Raw genomic sequence first — 17,366 nt, 5'->3', positions numbered from 1 at the left:
GTAGTTTACCAGAAAGATTTGGTGCCAGATACCTTGGATTCAAATCCTGCCTCTGCTACTTTGTGATTAATTATGTAACCTTGCACAAGTCCTTCCCTTCCTTGGTCCTGTTTCCTTCTCTGCAAAACGGGAACATTGCACTTGAAGCTTCCAGTTCTAAATGATATATTTATTACTGTTGTTTTTAAATCATACACTTAATACTATTCACAACGAGGAGTTTGATATGAAAATGTTGGACCTTAATATTCCTCTGTACTAAGCACCCTGAGATAAGTGAGCCTTTTATCCTGATCCCCCACCCACCAGCTCCATGTCTATGAAGCTTTGATCCTATGTAACCTATCCTGGCTCCCAAAGAGCCAGGTCTACATTTGTGACCCTTTGTGGCTTATGAACAAAGAATGGCATGTTATCTTTCAGACTAGCATCTGGAACCATTCATCACTATGGTCCCCCAGTCTCTGATAGGTGCAACCCCTCTGGGGTTGCCTCAGATGTTCCCTGATTGAGTCAGAATCTGTCAATCAGAGATAATCATCACAGGCTTGGCTTCACAGAGGTGTTTCTCCCTCACTCTTCCACTGTGCACTGGGCTTAGGGAGGGGATAGACAACTTACCTCCATTTTTCCTTTGACCGTCTTTCTATTCTCTCCCATGGGTGGTAGCCTGAAACAGAAATGTAGCTCATTTAAATCTCTGCTCCTTTCTAAAGTGTGATTTCTTTTAGGCTTAAGGGTTCCATTTCTCTTTGAAGGCCAGGGTGTGGCCTGTCAAATTTCCAGGACCTCAGAGGTGGAAACTGAGACCTAAATCAAGGCCACACAAATAAGAAGTGACAAAACCTGATGGGATTTGAAATCACCTGGGTCTAAATCCTGACTCTACTAACTTGCTATCTGTATGACTTTGGTCAAGTCACTCAACTCCTCCGGGGCTTGGTTTTCCCCAAGAACCCTTACAATTCTAAAATCTTTCCATCGGTGCAGAAGAATGGGGATGATCCCAAAGAGGGCATTTTCTATTCTCTATTCTATTTTCTCTCTCTGGGTGCCTTGGCTAGAAGGTGGCAGATTAGGGGCTAGCCTCAAGGCACTCAGGTGTCATAGTCTTCGGATCATAGGTTTAGAGTTGGAAAGAACACTGGGGATCGTTGAAGCCAACCCCCTCCTTTGACCAGGGAATTGAAGTGACTTGCCTAAGTAAAGTCACAGCTAGTGTCTGAAGTAGGATTCAAACACACATCTGACTCGCTACTTCTCTATTGAGGATGTGATGTTCTTGTAGTCAGTGAGAGAGCACTCTAGAACATCTCAAAACATTTCAGGGGTAGAAATTGTTTTGGGGCAGGCTAGGAGAGCCCCCTTCAGTCCTGTCATCCTTAGTAGAGGAATATGAGCCCAGGGATGTTTTTTGAGGGTCCCACTATTTAATGGCCGACAGAGAGGCTGTTGGGAAACTGTCACATGATGGGGAGAGATGCGATGATCTGAGATGCCATCAGTTCTAACACTGTTTCATTCTGGTCATGCCATTTATTGTTTGGATGGCAACTCCCATCACTTAATATGTCCCAGCCCCACAAAGGATGCATGCCACTCTCACACAATAGGCAGCGTCTGGGCCAAAAAAGGACAAAATCCCACTCCAGGGGAGCTCTGGGCTGTGTTTGCAACCCAGGAGCATGACTAAGGAAGAGATCTGGGTGGTAGCAACAGCCAAGACCAATGGTGGAGCCCAGCCCTGTGTCACTGGGAGAATGGGCTTGGGTGTTACCAGCCTATTGATGTCTGAATGATTCCACATGTTCATCCTCTTCCAAGTCAGAGAGCTCCCACCTACCAAGGACCTTCCTGGGGGGCAAAAAGGGGGAGAGGAAGGATTTTAGAGTAGAGATGGTTTTAGTCCTTGCCTGGGAATAGCCTTTTTTAGCTATCTGTTCTTTTATCTGATCTCAGAAGCAGGGAAGGTGGCCCCCAGCTCATCAGAGCCAGAGTTGTAGCTAGCAGTTTTGATGGCAAGGAACAAAGGGCAAAAAGAGTCAGAAGAAAATTGAGACAAGGAGGAAGGAAAAGACCCTGGAATGGAAGCCCTTGTGAGAGGTTAGGGGTAGAGCGGGGAGGAAGACATAGGGAGGCAAGGTACACTGGGAAACTATTGTCAATGAGAGAGGTGGTGGGATAGGGGTGGGAAGGTAGGGCAGGGGTTCAAAGTTCTATGAGCCAAAGCAATGGGGAGACACTGAAGATCTTTAGTCAGATCTGATTAAAGGAATACCTACAGAGAACAAGGTCAGATTGAGGATGGGCCCTTGGGGGACTCTGCATGTCTTCTTGGTAAGCCAGAAAATGAACTGATGGGCAACCTTCAAAGGAAACACAAGAAGAAAAGAGTCAGCCTGGCTCACCTCAGCAGAGTCCAAATGGCTGGGCCCAATGCAGCTCTGACCTGCCTACCATAGCCTAGCTTAGCCCAATCTAGCTCTGTGTTCCAAGATGTCAGAAGCAAGGGATCACTGAAGAAACAGACCCCCAGGAAAGCCAATTAGAGGCAGCTCCTCATTGGTTCACTCAATCCCAAGTTCTGTTCTAGAATTTTCACTGTGAGCACTAGCTCTGAAGTCAGGAATTTAAATTCAGCTCATTTACTAGCTGGATGACCCTGGACAAGTCATTTAATCTTGATTGCCTCCGAAAAAAGGTGTGTGTGTGTGTGTGTGTGTGTGTGTGTGTGTGTGTGTGTGTGTGGAGGCAGATAGGTGGCACCATGGATAGAATCTTCACTGTGGAAAATTCTAGGTATGTACAGCTCACTGCACAGGGAGACATGGGTTCCACAGGGCTAGGATGGCCCCCAAAACCTAGTAAATTGAGCAGCTAAGGTGGGCTTGAGCTCAGGAAAGACCTGAGTTCAGATTCCGGCTGTGGCACTAATTTCAGGTTCAGTTTTCTGCAAGTTAAAATGCAGGTAACAACAGCATCTACCTCCCAAGAATATATTAGATCATGTACAAAAAACAATTTATAACCAGAAGATACTAGATAGATTTGGCTATTATTATTATTATTATTAAGAGAGTGTATCAGTCCTGGGAGAGACTTTAGAACATAGAACAGAAAATGTCAGGGCTGGAGAGACCTTAAGCCAGGCTTCTTAACCTGGAGTCTGAGAACCTTTATTCATAAAAATGTTTTGTTAACTGTCTCGATAAAATTGGTTTTCTTTGTAATCCTATGTATATTTTAAAAATCCATTTAAAAACTTGAGAAGGGGATCATAGGCTTCACCCGAATGACTGCTTCCAAGTTTAAGAACCCCTGCATCAGAGCAGAGAATGTCAGAGCCAAAAGGGATCTTAGAATGTCCAAGATAGGTCGTAGACATCGGAGGATCACACATTAAAAGCCAAAAGGGACCTCGGAAACTATCGCGTTCAACCCTCTGATTTTACAGATGAAGAAACTGAGGTTCAGGGAGAGAAAGAGACTTTTTCACAGCCACACATCTAGTCGGTGACACAGCTGAGTCCTGTGACTCCAACTTCAACAAGGTCATCTCGTGCAACCTCCTCATTTTACCAAAGAGGAAACTGAGGGCTGGAGAGAAGAAGGGACTTACCCAAGGTCAAACCAAAGTTGGTGACCCATCGGACACTTTCCAATGGCTTGGAATTCCAATCTTCCTGAGACACCAATCTGCTTGATGTGGAAGCTTCATCTTCAAGGAATGAAGGGGTCATTTGGATAGCAACAGATGCCCCAAGCTTTCTGGGACAGTCTCAGCTGGCTGTTTCTTCCCGTTCCTAGAGGACTCCAGGCTAGACAAGTTCAGCTTTTCTCCCCTCCAGCAGCCTGTGGCTGAGGCCTCCCCCAATAGCCAAATTGCAGGCAAGGGTGTGTCTGAACAGACCTCAGGCAGACTGACTGTGTCTTTTCTTCCCTGTGTCTGGCAGGGGCTCCCAGCTATTTCCAATTGCAAAAGTTGGCTGGGGGAGAAGGAGGAGAAGGAGGAGAAGGAGGAGGAGCAATGGATGAGAAGAGCTTTTGGGAGCTCAGTTCGCTGCCTTTGCCCAGGCAAAATTCATAATGCTCCCCAGAGCCTGACCCCAGAAAAAACACCTCTCCCCTCTCTTCCGTCAATCCTCCCTTTGTGGGCCCCCTCCTCCTCTCAATGCAGACATGGGTCAGAGGATCATGGGATATCTGAGCTGGAAGGAACCTTGAAGACTTCAAGACTTGTCTAGTCCAAGCCTCTGGGATGAGGAAACAGGTACAGAGAAGGAGGCAGTGTTTTGCAGGGGAAGTGAATGATGACTGCAGTTGGGGCCCCAGATCCAAACTTTACCTCTGATGACCTTGGACAAGTCACTTTCCCTTTGTGGGCCTCAGTTTCTTCCATTGTAAAATGAGGGATTGGATCTGATGGCCTTTGAGGTTCCTTCCAGCTTTAGAGCTAGGATACCTAGGATTCCAAGGCATGTTCCTACTCTGGGCCTCAGTTTCCACATCTGTAAAATGAGGAGACTGACTGGGTCTCTGAAGATCCTTACAGTTCTAGATCTAGCATCTTGTAGAATCACAGAATCTCACGGATGGAAGGGGCCCCACAGATTATGAAGTCCATCTGGTACCTTATCAGAGATCTCCTCTACAATTATCCCTTGTAAGTCATCATCCAGGGCCCACTGGATGACTTCAGGTTAGCAGAACACATGCTCTCTGAGGCCACTCATTCCATTTCTGGCTGGCTTTCCCGCTGATCAACTTGTTACTTCCTGGAACCAAACTCTGCCTCCATGACACTCTCTTCTTCTGCTCCAAATCATTCAACCCTCACCCTTCCCTGGCCCCCAGTCCAGTGGAACAAGTCTAGTCCCTGCTGTTATGTCCCCTCCAAGGCTTCTCCAGGCTCCACGTCCCCAGTTCCTTGAAGTGATCCTCAGCCAATATGATCTTAAGGCCCTTCACCATCTTGGCTACCCTTCTGTGGGCATCTTCCAGCTAACCAAAGTTCTCCCTAAAATGCAGTATCCAAATCTGAACACATTCCTTTAGATGAGGCCTGAGTAAGGCAGAGGACGGGGTGCTATCTCCCACCTTCCCTAGTTCTGTACAAGATGAATCTCTTAATGAAGCCTAAGATTTTATCAGCTTTTCTTTTTACTTACTTGTCATACCTATCATGCTGAAAATCCTTTTCAGGCAAACTGCTTTGTGAGTCTGGGGCTCCTTTGGGCCCTTGTTGAAAGGATTTGGTCCTTAATATGATTTGATATGCTCTGAGGGGCCCTTCAGTCATTCCCCCTGTCCTGTGACAATCCCAGAGGGCAAGGTATTGCCTATGTGAAAAGGCTATATTCTACCTAGTTTTCTCTAGGTTGTGGCTCTCCAGGTGGCAGGATAGCATGGTCAGGGAAGGAACGGTCAGGGTAGGTTCCTTCTCCATCTCACTGTTATGGTGACTCTGCCCACATGGCAGTAGGTGCTGAAGTCTGAGGTCCCTGATCACCTCCACTACCTCTTCCTTTATTGTTATTTGATCTTAGGGGAGTAGGCATCTCAAGGTGGACATGTCCCTGCCTGGCTACAACCATGTGAATTCTGAAGCTTCTGGGAGGCCTGCAAATGCCAGCTGTGGTATTCCTGGAGAGGCAGTGGTTGATCACAAGGGAGATATTTTTGCCAGCAGAAAGAGGATTGACTCAACTGGACTGGACCCACAGGGGTAGAAATTCTAACCCACTCCTTGTTCTAAACTCGGTCATTGCTGTTTGCACTGGTTTGTGGACTGGGTCCTGGGGAAGCCTGACCTCTAATTAGCAGAATTAGACTATTCACACATTCATTGGTTTGCTAATAAAGTCCCAGCCCAGAGTTCCAGGAATGAAACTATTAATAGTAAGAGTTATGGCTCAAAAGTCTAAAGTTTCCCTAAAATGGGAAAGGTAAAAGAGGTACTCAATTCACAATGTAAATCAGGTATGGTATGGGTATTTTTTTTCCTATACGGAAAGAAATGCTAAGTGCATGCCGAAACACAGTGCATTAAGAGAATGATTTAAATTTGTCCTCAATATAAAACCCAAATGGATTTGTAACTTCATCCATTTGGAAGTTGAATGATGTAGATTGAAAGCCATCTACCCTTCCCATCCAGTGTAATTCTCATCTGTATCCTGCCAAAAGTTCATCACAATGATTAATATGGAAATATGTTTAGCAGTTATACATGTGTAACCTATGTTAGATTACTGTCAAGGGGAGGGGGGGCAGGAGAAAAACATGGAACCCAAAACTCTCTTTATGTAGTTGGAAAAATAGATAAATGAATTTAAAAACAAAACCAGAAACGGAATAGTTACTAGAAAACAAAAGTCCATCACAGTTACAATCTGCTGGGAGACTAGTAGTTAAATTTTCCTCAGGATATAAATCAGACTGAAAGGCTTCTAATTAACCATTTTATACCTCACCTTGGATTGCCACTGTCTAACTCCGGGTAAAACTCTGCCCTTAGAACAACTAAACTAGAATAATGAAGAATTGGTCAGCAAGAGGCCAATCCTTAAGAGCATGCTTGTCATACTTTGTCTAATTCAATTACTTATGTGGATTCTGGAGCCAGCACAGGTAAGCTATGAATGTTGCCTGCTCTCTTACTGTGTGGAAAAGAGCAACTGGGTATTGAGACAAGAGCTCTCAGATGAGAAGCAGTGCTGGGCCTATATCCTCTTCCCTCTTCCCCAGACCCACAAGAAAATACATGGTACCTCTATTGCCTTGGAGTTTGGTTTTTTTTCCTATTGTTGAGTGAAGAAGTTTTAGAGATAGCTTGAGCTTGGAAAGGTCAGGAAAGTGAGTCACTAGAGGCTTGGGAATTGGAATCCATGGTAGAGTTGTGCCTGCAGACAGGTCGGGTACAGGAGCCAGCCTGGTAGTAGATTGGTGCCCACATGCAGGCTTCTGCAGTAGGCAAGGCCATGAAAGGAGTAACTCATTTAGAGGCCATGCTGCATGTGGAATTGAATTTGAATGAGGGAGTACTTTGGAGCAGCTGATTTAAGTTTGAGTCCACTCTCCCCAGGGACTGAGGAAGAATGTGTCTCTGTTCCAGAGGAATGTGTTTGTTAATTGCTAGTCTTGCTGTTTTCCCAGTGTGTCTCCCTTGGTAAAAGCCAATTGATGCTGACTAGTTAAATTGATGGTAGAGCACTAATCACTGGGTTAGTCAAATGCTATAAGGGAGATAGTAACTCTAGTTAGTGGTTGGTGGATAAAACACATCAGACTAGGGGCTTGTGCTGAGAGCATTAAAGGACTAACCTAGGACCCTGGGGGGGGGCAGGGAGAGGAAGAGAGATCCGGCTAGCCTTTCTCTCAGCCTTCGCTCTCTTCTGGGGCCTGGGTCTGTGTCACCCCTTTCTCTAGATTTTCCTGGTTTCCTTCTCATCTTCTACAGGAGATCTTTCCCAGTCCTCCCAGATGCTAGGACCTCCCCTCTCAGGTTACCTCTTAGGGATATGTATGTATGTGTGTAAATATGGATGGATCTATCTACATATATATGTATATATATGTCTAGGTATGTAGGCATACATGTATGCACACATATAGCTAGATCTCCCCTAAAAGGGGCAGTTTAGTGATGCAGTGGGTAGAGTTTTGGACCTATAGCCAGGAAGATCTGAGTTCAGATCTGGTCTCAGACACTTACTAGCTGTATGACCCTGGGTGAGTCACTTCACCCTGTCTGCCTCAGTATCCCTGTCTGTAAAATGAACTGGAGAAGGAAATGCAAACCACTCTAGTTATCTCTGTCAAGAAAACCCTAAAGGGGGTCATGAAGAGTTGCACATGATTCGAGAACACATCTCCCCTATAAGAATGTAAGCTCCTTCTTTGAGGACAGGGACCTCTTTTGCCTTTTTTTGTACCCCCAGAACCTAGCCAGTCATTGGCACATAATAAGGGCTGGATACATGTAAGTTGCCTGTCTTCCTAGCCTAGCCCCAGGGCTGCCTGGTCTGGTCCATGGGGGGGGCAGCATGGAAGGAGTCAGCACCTTCACTTACCCCAGCCCTGGCCACCTCCCCTCTAGGCAATGCCTGCCCGGGACACACACCTGCTTGTTCAGCGTCCTTGAGGGGAAAGTAGGTCATGGCTCCCTATGGCAGCAACCTTGCTGGAGGAGCCACAGAACCCACCCTAGACCCAAACTACAAACAAGGGACTCCATTCACAGGCCGTCCCAACCAAGTGAATCTGTTTGCAATGGGCCTGCTCTGAGGGAGGCTGAGAACAATGGAGTAAAGAACTCACCCCATAGCCTCATCCCCTGTCTCGGGCACCAGCCAAACCACCAGCCAGAGGCAAAGGTACATTTTTACTAGTTAAATGACACCCACGGGTTCCTGTGGATCCCCAGGGCCCCTCTTTCTCCCCATCCCCCAAACATTAGATCAAATTTCTTTTCCTTTTGCTTTTGCTTTGTCTTAAGATTTGGATCTTTAATGATCAGATGGTCTGAATTTGGACTCAGGCTGCTCCAACAGCATGGGGGTGGAAGTTGGGGGGGCAGGGAGGATAGTGGAAAGAGCCCCTCTCTAGGCTAGGAACCATAGATGGGGATGAAAATTTGCCCCCTACTACCTGCGTGACCTTGGACAAATCATTAGCCCTCTCTGAACCCCACTCTTCTCTTCTGTAAAATGGGGACAATCCTTTTGCATGACCTGCCTCATAGTATCACAGAATTTTGGAGGTGGCAGTGGCCTTTGAAGTTATCTATTCTAAGCCTCGCACTTTCTAGATGGAAAACTGAGGCCCAGAGAGAAGTGACTGGAAGGGACCTGAGAGGTCCTTTCAGAGATGGGGAAACTGAGACTGCAAGAGGAGCCCAACTTGCTCAGGGATGCAGGTGGGGATGCGAACTTAGGAGGGAAGATGCAGGCGGGGCCGCAGGAGCCTAGCTGAGCTTGGGGGCCCGTCCCTGGCTCGGCTCCAGCGGGGGCCGATGCTCGGAGGACGCTCCCTTGTTCCCATCCCCGAAAGCTGCTGCCGGGGAGCCGGCCATCCCGCGCTGCGCGAGGCCGGCGCTGCGCGAGGGCAGCACAGCCTTCCCCAAGCCCGCCCGCACTGCCCCCTGCTGGATCCCTGAGGAAGTGCTGCGGGAAAGGGCCGTCCCTGTCTACGCACCCTCAGAGCAGGTTCTAGAAAATCAACTGCCACACAGAAACCCAGACAAGAGATGGAAGGGTCCCCAGAAGGACATCCTCTTTAAAGGGAGGAGAAGAGACTCGTCCAAAGTCACACCTAGGATCCCAAATCTGAGCTGCAAAGGACCTCAGAAACCATCCAGTCCAATCCCTTCATTTTACAGAGGGGAAATGACTTGTCCAAGGTCACACCTAGGATCATCAATCCAGAGCTGGACGGGTCCCTAAGGGATAAGGACTCTGGAAGCCAGAGTCAGTCTAGTGTTGTTTATCTCAGTGGACCAGTTGAACTTGCTGCCAGGTTCCTCTGCTAGAATATCCACAGTGGACATGGGAGCGGCCCATAAACAAATTTCACCCTTGCTTTGACTCCACGGATTCACCACAGCCCTTTGGAAGACTTTGCCTTTTCAGCTTCAACCTCTTATCGCCTCTGGATGATTCTAAGCTCCGTTCATTTAGTTTATATTTGCAGCCTGGCAAATAGTACAACCTAAGCAAACAGGTTCAATGACATTATTTCCTGATTGCCTCTTGCTCCTTCTCTAGTTGCTTTTCTTGGTTATCATCTGTATCCTGCCTCCTAACTATGAGGCTCTGCCCTGATTTCCTCTTCAACTCTTTCTCCCCTTTCTCTCTTGGTGATCTCTCTAGGTCTCAGGGGCTTAATGACGGATTTCCAAATGCATATATCCAGCCCTAGTCTCTCTCTTTAAATTCCAGTCTCCCATCTCCAGCTGCCCATTGTTCATTTTGAACTGGTCATCCTGTAGGCATCTCCAAGTCAACATAGTTAAGCCAGAGCTCATTATCTTTTCCTTCAAACCCCTTGGTAGTTGCCCAACTTCCCTATTTCTGTTGAGAGCATCACTATCTTCCAGTGACCTAGCTTTGTCTCTGGATCTCTAATCTCATCACCTTTCTGATTCTAAGGGCATAGAGAAAGCCTGAGTCCTGGGGTCAAAAATGAACATCTACAAATCAGATTTAGGGGCCAGGCCTAAATTTAGATCCAGGAAGGATTTCTCTGATCTGTCCTTCATAAAGCTGGCAGCTTTATGGAGGACAGATCAGAGAAGTCTAGAGCCCTGCTCTAGAAGTTAGAATACCTTCTGTTGCTCTGAGAACAAAACGTAAATTCCTGATGAAGGTAGCCTCTTTACTCTCTGGCTCTCCCTAAGCCCTACCCCTCCAGGATGGTTGCAAATCATTTTTCTTTATGTTCAAGCTGACATGCAATTCCTAGAAATATCATCTCCACTTTTCCTGCATTTTCACTGCCTCTCACCCATTGTGTTGGGATCTACCACATTTTAATAAGCTGGGGGAGGGTATATAGAAGTGGAAGCCTCTAGTTGGGGAGCCATGACTTGTACACATGTAACAATGAGCGACATAATGACAGGTCCCATTATTCTAGATTTTCAAGGCCTACAAAGCACTTTCCTCACCATAAGCCTAGGTAGGAAAGGATGTGGATAGTACAGAATCACAGAATTTGAGTTGGAAGGGACTCAGGAGGCCACTGTGTCCAAATTCAAGCCTGAAAGGACTCCCCACTGAAACACCTTGGATAATTCAGCTTCTCCTAGAAGGCCTTTGAGGAGGGGGGGGGGGATGTTCACCACTTCCTACTTTGGGACAACTCAACTGCAATGAAGTTTCTCCTGAAAATCTAATCTAAAGTTACTCCTTTCTCATTTCTACTCATTGCTTCCACTTCTGCTCTCTGGGGTCAAGAGACCAAGCAGAATTGCCTTTCACATGATAGCCCTTCAAGACAGCTACCAAGTCCTCGCAGTCTTCTCTTCCCAGTTCCTATGATATGAACTCTGGGTCCATCATCATCCTCGCTGTCCTCATCCAAACACTCTCCAATTAATTAATTAATCAATCAATCAATTAATTTATTTATTTATTCGGATTTGAACCCAGGTACTCCTGACTCCAGGGCCGGTGCTTTATCCACTGCGCCACCTAGCCGCCCCTACTCTCCAATTTATTAATGTCCTTCTTAAGTCATGATGTCCAGAACTGAACATCATATTCCCCACTAGGTTTGAGAAGGGCAGAAAACAGTGGATTGTCACGTCACCATGCCTGGAAGCCCTGACCAAGATTGCATTAGTTTGTTGGCCATCATATCCCATTGCTGACTCATCCTGAACTCATAGTCCACTAAACCACTGAAATCATTTTCAGACAAGCTGCCGACTGACCAGGCCTCCCCTACTTTGCATTCGTGGAGTTGAATTTTTGTATCCTAGCATCAGACTTTACATTTAATCCAACTGAATTTCACCTGAATAGATTCAGTCTGATGTTCTTGCCTGCTGAGATCTTTTGGGATCCTGATGTTGTCATCCAGGGTGCTAGCTCTCTCCTTTGGCTGTGTGACCGCTACCAATTTGATGGGCATGTCGTCTGTGTCTATTCAAATCTTTGATAAAAATGTGTTGCTAGAACAAACCCAGGGACCTGAAGCACTCGCCTGGCCGTCACGGCCCCATGGATTTGAAACCAGTCTTTGAGGTTGGCCAGCCACTCAATTCTGAATTCATATAGTTTTATCAAGTCCCTACTTCTCCATGTTCTCCACAAAAATGACCTGAGAGATTTTATCAAAAGCATTGATAAAATCCAGGCAAGTTCTGTCTACAGTATTGCCCTACCCTGCTGGTTTAGAAACCACCACAAGGGAGAAAATCTTGTCTGACGTAACCTATTCCTTGCTGTCAGTCAGCAAGTCAATGGACATCTATTAAGCACCAATGATATATCAGACACTGTGCTAAGACATCAAGTAAGCACCAATGATATATCAGACACTGTGCTAAGACATCAAGTAAGCACCAATGATATATCAGACACTGTGCTAAGTACTGGGGTTACAAAGAAATGCAAAAAAACAGTCCCTGCTCTTAAGAAGTTCACAGTCTAAGGGAGAAGACAGTAAACAGACAAGGTTGTAAGCAAACTATAGCCAGGAGAAATTGGAGATGATTAGTAGAGGGAAGGCACTAGAATTAAGGATGCTTAGGAAAGACTTTCTGTAGAAGATGAGATTTTAGGTGGCATTTGAAGAAATTCTGGAAAGTAGAAAGTGGAAATGAAGACAGAGAGAATACCAGACATGAGAATGGACAGATATATGGAGCTGAGAGATGAACTATCTTTTTTGAGGAATAAAAAGATCATTGTCATTGTATCATAGACTATATGGGGAGGAGTGAGACTATGGTGTGAGACTGGAAAGACAGGACAAAGTGAGGCAGTTTCTGAAGGGCTTTGAATACCAAACAGAGGATTTGATATCTGATTCTGGAGGTGATAAGAAGCCACTGGAGTCTGTTGAATTGAGAGCAGGGTCACAGGGTCAGATCTGTGTTTTAGGAGGATCAATTTGACAGCTGAGTGGAGAATGGACTAGAGTGGTGGGGGGAGACTGGAGGTAGAGAGACCAACCAGTAGGTTATTTATTAAAAAGTAATTTAAAAATTTTTTAATTAATCTATTTGATTTGATTTTTTATTAAATTAAATTCAAATTACATCTATTAATTGATTAATTTAATTTATTAAAAAGTAAAAAAGTAAAAGACCAAGGGTAGGGTGATGCCACACCACAATGGTGGCAGTAGTGTCAGAACAGAGAAAGGGGTGTATTTGAGAGAAGTTAGAAAGGTAAAATCCATAGAATTTAGCAATAGATTGGATAAGACAGAGCAAGGAATTAAGGATGACATTTAGGCTGAAAGGCTAGGTGATAGAGGGAATGGTGGAGCCCTTGACAGGGAGAAGGTAGAAGAGGGGAGGGCTTGGGAGGAAAGATAATGAATTCAATTCTGGAAATGTTCAATTTAAAATGCCTCCGATAGTTTGAGATATGCAATAGGCAGTTGGAGATGTGAGACTAGAGGTCAGGAGAAAGATTAGGGCTGTAGAAATAGATCTGGGAATTATCTGCAAAGAGATGATAATTGAATCCATGGAAGGTGAAGAGATCACTAAGTGAAATCATTTAGAGGAAGAAGAAAAGAGAGCCCAGAGCAAAGCCCTGTGTAACACCCACGGATGTGACCTAAAGATACAAACAAAAGAAACAAAGAAGAAGCAAGAAGGTAGAAAGGAGGAAAACCAGGATAGAGCAATGTTATAGACACCTACAAAAGACAATAGGAGAAAGGGATGACTGTGGAGAAGACTGCAAAGATGTTAGGAAGGAGAAGGTCATAGAAAAGGCCATTTGATTAAGCAATTAAGGAGATCACTGGTAACTGAAGACAGTGGTTTCAGTTGAATGATGAAAGAAGAGAGACTACTGAGAATTAAGAGAGTGAGAAGAAAGAAAGTAGAAGCATTGATTGGAAAAAGTCTTCTCAATGAATATAGTTACAAAAAGGAGAAGTGATATGGGAAGATAGCTAGTGGGAATGGAGTAATCAGGTGAGAGCTTTTTAATTTATTTTCATTTTTTTTAGTTTTAGCTTTTTAGTTTTTGCAAGGCAATGGAGTTAAGTGACTTGCCAAGGTCACACAGGTAGGTAATTATTAAGTGTCTGAGTTCAGACTTGAACTCAGGTTTGCCTGACTCCAAGGGTGATGCTCTATCCACTGCACCCCCATTTTTTATTTTTTAACATTAATTTTTAATTAATTCTTCCTCCATCCTGTCCCTTTCCCATCCATTGAAAAGGCAAACAATATGATACTAATTATGCATGTGAAGTCATGCAAAACATATTTCCCTAATAGCTTTGATGCAAAAAAAAAGCAGGAAAAAAGAAAGTGAAAAAAATGTGCTTCTAGCTACACATAGAAGCCATCAGCTCTCCATGTGATGGTGGACAATATGTTTCATCATGACTTCTATGGAATTGTCTTGGATTGTTTTGTTCAAAGTAGCTAAGTCTCTCACAAACGATGTTACAATATTATGGTTACTGTATACAAAGTAGTCCTGGTTGTGAAGTGAAGGGTTTTGCAGGCAGAAAAGCAATCAGTTGTTATTGCTGATTGTCCATTTTCCAAGAGAACCAATGATATTACGGGGTGATGTCTTGTCTTATTCGTGAATTGAATTGAAGTGAGGCAGAGTTGCCCAAAGTGGCAAAGCCATCAGCCTCACTCTCTCTTTTGGAGTCATTGCAGTCCGGTGGCAAGACAAAAGTCAAAGCAGTAGACAAGGAGAAATTGAAGATAAATAATTGAGTGACAGAGGGGACAATCTACTGGAGAAGGCAATGTGGAATGGGATATTTTACTATGTAGAAGACATAGGGAGGAGGGCCGCTTCTTCATGTGGATGGATGAAAGAGGAACTAGTGGCAGAAAGTCACTGTGTGAGATAATGAAGAGAAGAAACCCCCTGAGAATGATCTCTTTTTGTCAGTGAAATATGAAGTGAGGTTCTTAGATGAGATGGCAAGGGGAGAGGGAGCTGGGAGAAGTTGGAAGAGGAATGAAAAAGTTTGGAAAAGCTACTGTGGAGAATGGAATACTGAGTCAGCTATGGATTAAAGGATTGCCTAGATGCAGTGAAGACCCAGTTGAGATTGTGTAACATAAACTGAAGTGGGCCAGTCATAGTTTCATGAAATTCTCCAGTTTCATTCAGTAGTACATGTCAGCACATAGAGGGAATATGCCAGGACTAAGTCTTGACTGTTTAAGGTCTTTTGCTATGATAAGGGAATGAAGGATTCAAGAGAAGGGGAAAGGTATAGAGTTGAATTAGTTCATCAAAGGGTAAAGACAGGAATGGGGGGAGAGTCTAGCCATTGCCTGGGAAAGAACTGAGGGATCAAGGAATTGGAGGTCACATTGAGAAGGAAGAACAGACTAAGAGGCTGTGAGGCAGGAGGGATGCAATAGAAGAGATATTGATCATGTTTGGGAATTTCAGATTCATGTACATGAAAGTGGAGTGTTTGTGAGTGATGTCACGTTTAAGGGTTCATGGGAAATGAGTAAATTGAGAGACTGGGAGATTAGGGCATTTGAGGTGTATACATAATGTATATTGAAGTCCGCTAGTATGAAGGCAGAAGTTGGGAAGGAGAGAAAGACTGTGAATCAAGTATGGAACTCATTGAGAAACAAAGGGGAATATCCTGAGGGTTGGCAGACAACAGCTACCTGAATTTTGATTGGGTGGTAGTTATGGACTGGGTGACTCTCAAAGGAACAGAGGTTACTGAGTGATGGTAGTAGAGGATGAGTTGGGATATGGCCATTGGCTACAAGGAGCATTCCTATACTCTCCCTCCCCACGTGAGTTGGAGGGAACTAGTGAAAGAGCAACCTTTTGCACAGAGTACCCAGAGAGGTCATCCCAACAATGGGGAACTAGATTTCTGTGAGAATCAGAAGATGGAAGGAATGGAGAAGGAAAAGATTTTAGATGAAAGCCAGTTTGGTTACATTCCAGAGAGCACTGTGGAAGGGATAGGTAGCTTTAGAGTAGGACTTGTTGTTTGTTCTCCATTTTCCAGTGGTGTCTTGACTTGACTTGATAACAAGGGGATTGAATTAAGAGCAAAGGAAATAAGGGAACAGGCAGTTGAGCCTGGAGAATAGGGTTTGAGTCACTAGAATGAGAGGAGTTTGTTAATCACTGAGCAATATATTCGGGTAGGTTGTCAACATCCTTAAGGGTTTAGCTCAGGGTGGAGTTCTCTCAGGGTTATAGGCAGTTCAGGCTAGGGACCCAGTAGAGTGGGGCCCATAGAATGGCATTTCTCTCCCTTCTTTTCAGGCAGATCAATCTGAGACATCATTGAGAGAGGACAATGGGAGGCCATTGGGAGCATGAGAAGTGATATGCTCAACCTTGGGCCCTAGAAGGATTATTCTGGTTGCTTGGGTGGAGGATGGTTTGAAGATAGACCGAAAGAAGGAAACCGATGAGGACATTCTGGCAATAATCTGGGTATAAGCAGATGGGAATTTGACCTAGATCAGACACCAGAGATAGAGAAGTGAATTGGCAAGGCTTAAAAACTGATTAGATTTGGAGGGTGAGAGAGAAGGAAGAGTACTTTTCCCTCTCTGAGTTTCACTTTTATCCTTTGCAAAGTGAAGGTGTTTTGCAGGAACAGGAGACTACACTAAAATAAAGAAAAAACAGTACTGCAAGATATCTATTACTAATCCTTCAGTATCAAAGAAAACCACACCAACCAAGCGATGATTGGAGGTGTGCATTGCACAATTATGTTTATCAGAGTGAAGGATACGCTGTGCAAGACACCCTTCTCACTTGCCTTTACCAGAATCGTTCCACCTCATGGCTGGATTGATGGGAAACAACTGGAGACGGTCGACTGCTGTAGGGAGTCTCTTGACCTTGAACTGGTTTCACTCCTTTCTGTATCAGCAAGGCATCTAGGAGCTTCATCAATGTTGGGCAAACACCAGTATATGATATCTATCGACAGAAAAGACATCAGAACTCTGATCAATCATGACTTTGAACGATCTTTAGTGAAGCACATTTCTTTCCTCTTGGCAGAAGGACAATGAAGATGGAATGGGGCCTCCGGTGTCATATGTGGTCCATGTACTGGTTTGGTTTGCTTGTTACAAGACAGGGGGTCTATTAATGGGAATGAGCAGGGATATGGTTGAGAAAAGACAGTGATCTTAGAAAGAAAAGGAAGAAGACATAATAAAGTATCTGAGGGTTTAGAATTATCTTCTATCACTGTTACTCTATAAAACTCTCCCTTTGAACTTGTTTCCTTATCTGAAAATGAGGATAATAGGGTTGACACTTCCTCCAACAGAGGGCAGGTATAAGAAAAATATTTTGTAAACTCTGAAAGTGCTATACCCATTTGAATTTTCATTATTAGTAGTAGTTGTAATAGTAGCACATCCATGGAATAAAATGGAGCAATGAGCCAGAAATATCCTCCAACAACACTGCTTGACCAGAACATTTAGGGAAACTGAGAGCTTGACTTGAATTATCCAGAGGACTACATTATCGACTTCCCCTGTAGTACGTGTATGTATATGTGTGTGCATGTGTGTGTGTGTGTGTGTGTGTGTGTGTGCACACGTGCACAGGAATGTGGGCACTCGTAAACATGGTCTGAAGTCTACATAGGATTGAGTAGGGAAGGAGTCCAAAAAGGCTGCTATCAGA

The sequence above is a fragment of the Macrotis lagotis genome, chromosome X (genome assembly GCF_037893015.1).
Source record: "Macrotis lagotis isolate mMagLag1 chromosome X, bilby.v1.9.chrom.fasta, whole genome shotgun sequence".
NCBI classification, from domain to species: domain Eukaryota; kingdom Metazoa; phylum Chordata; class Mammalia; order Peramelemorphia; family Peramelidae; genus Macrotis; species Macrotis lagotis.
This window is presented reverse-complemented; position numbering follows the sequence as displayed.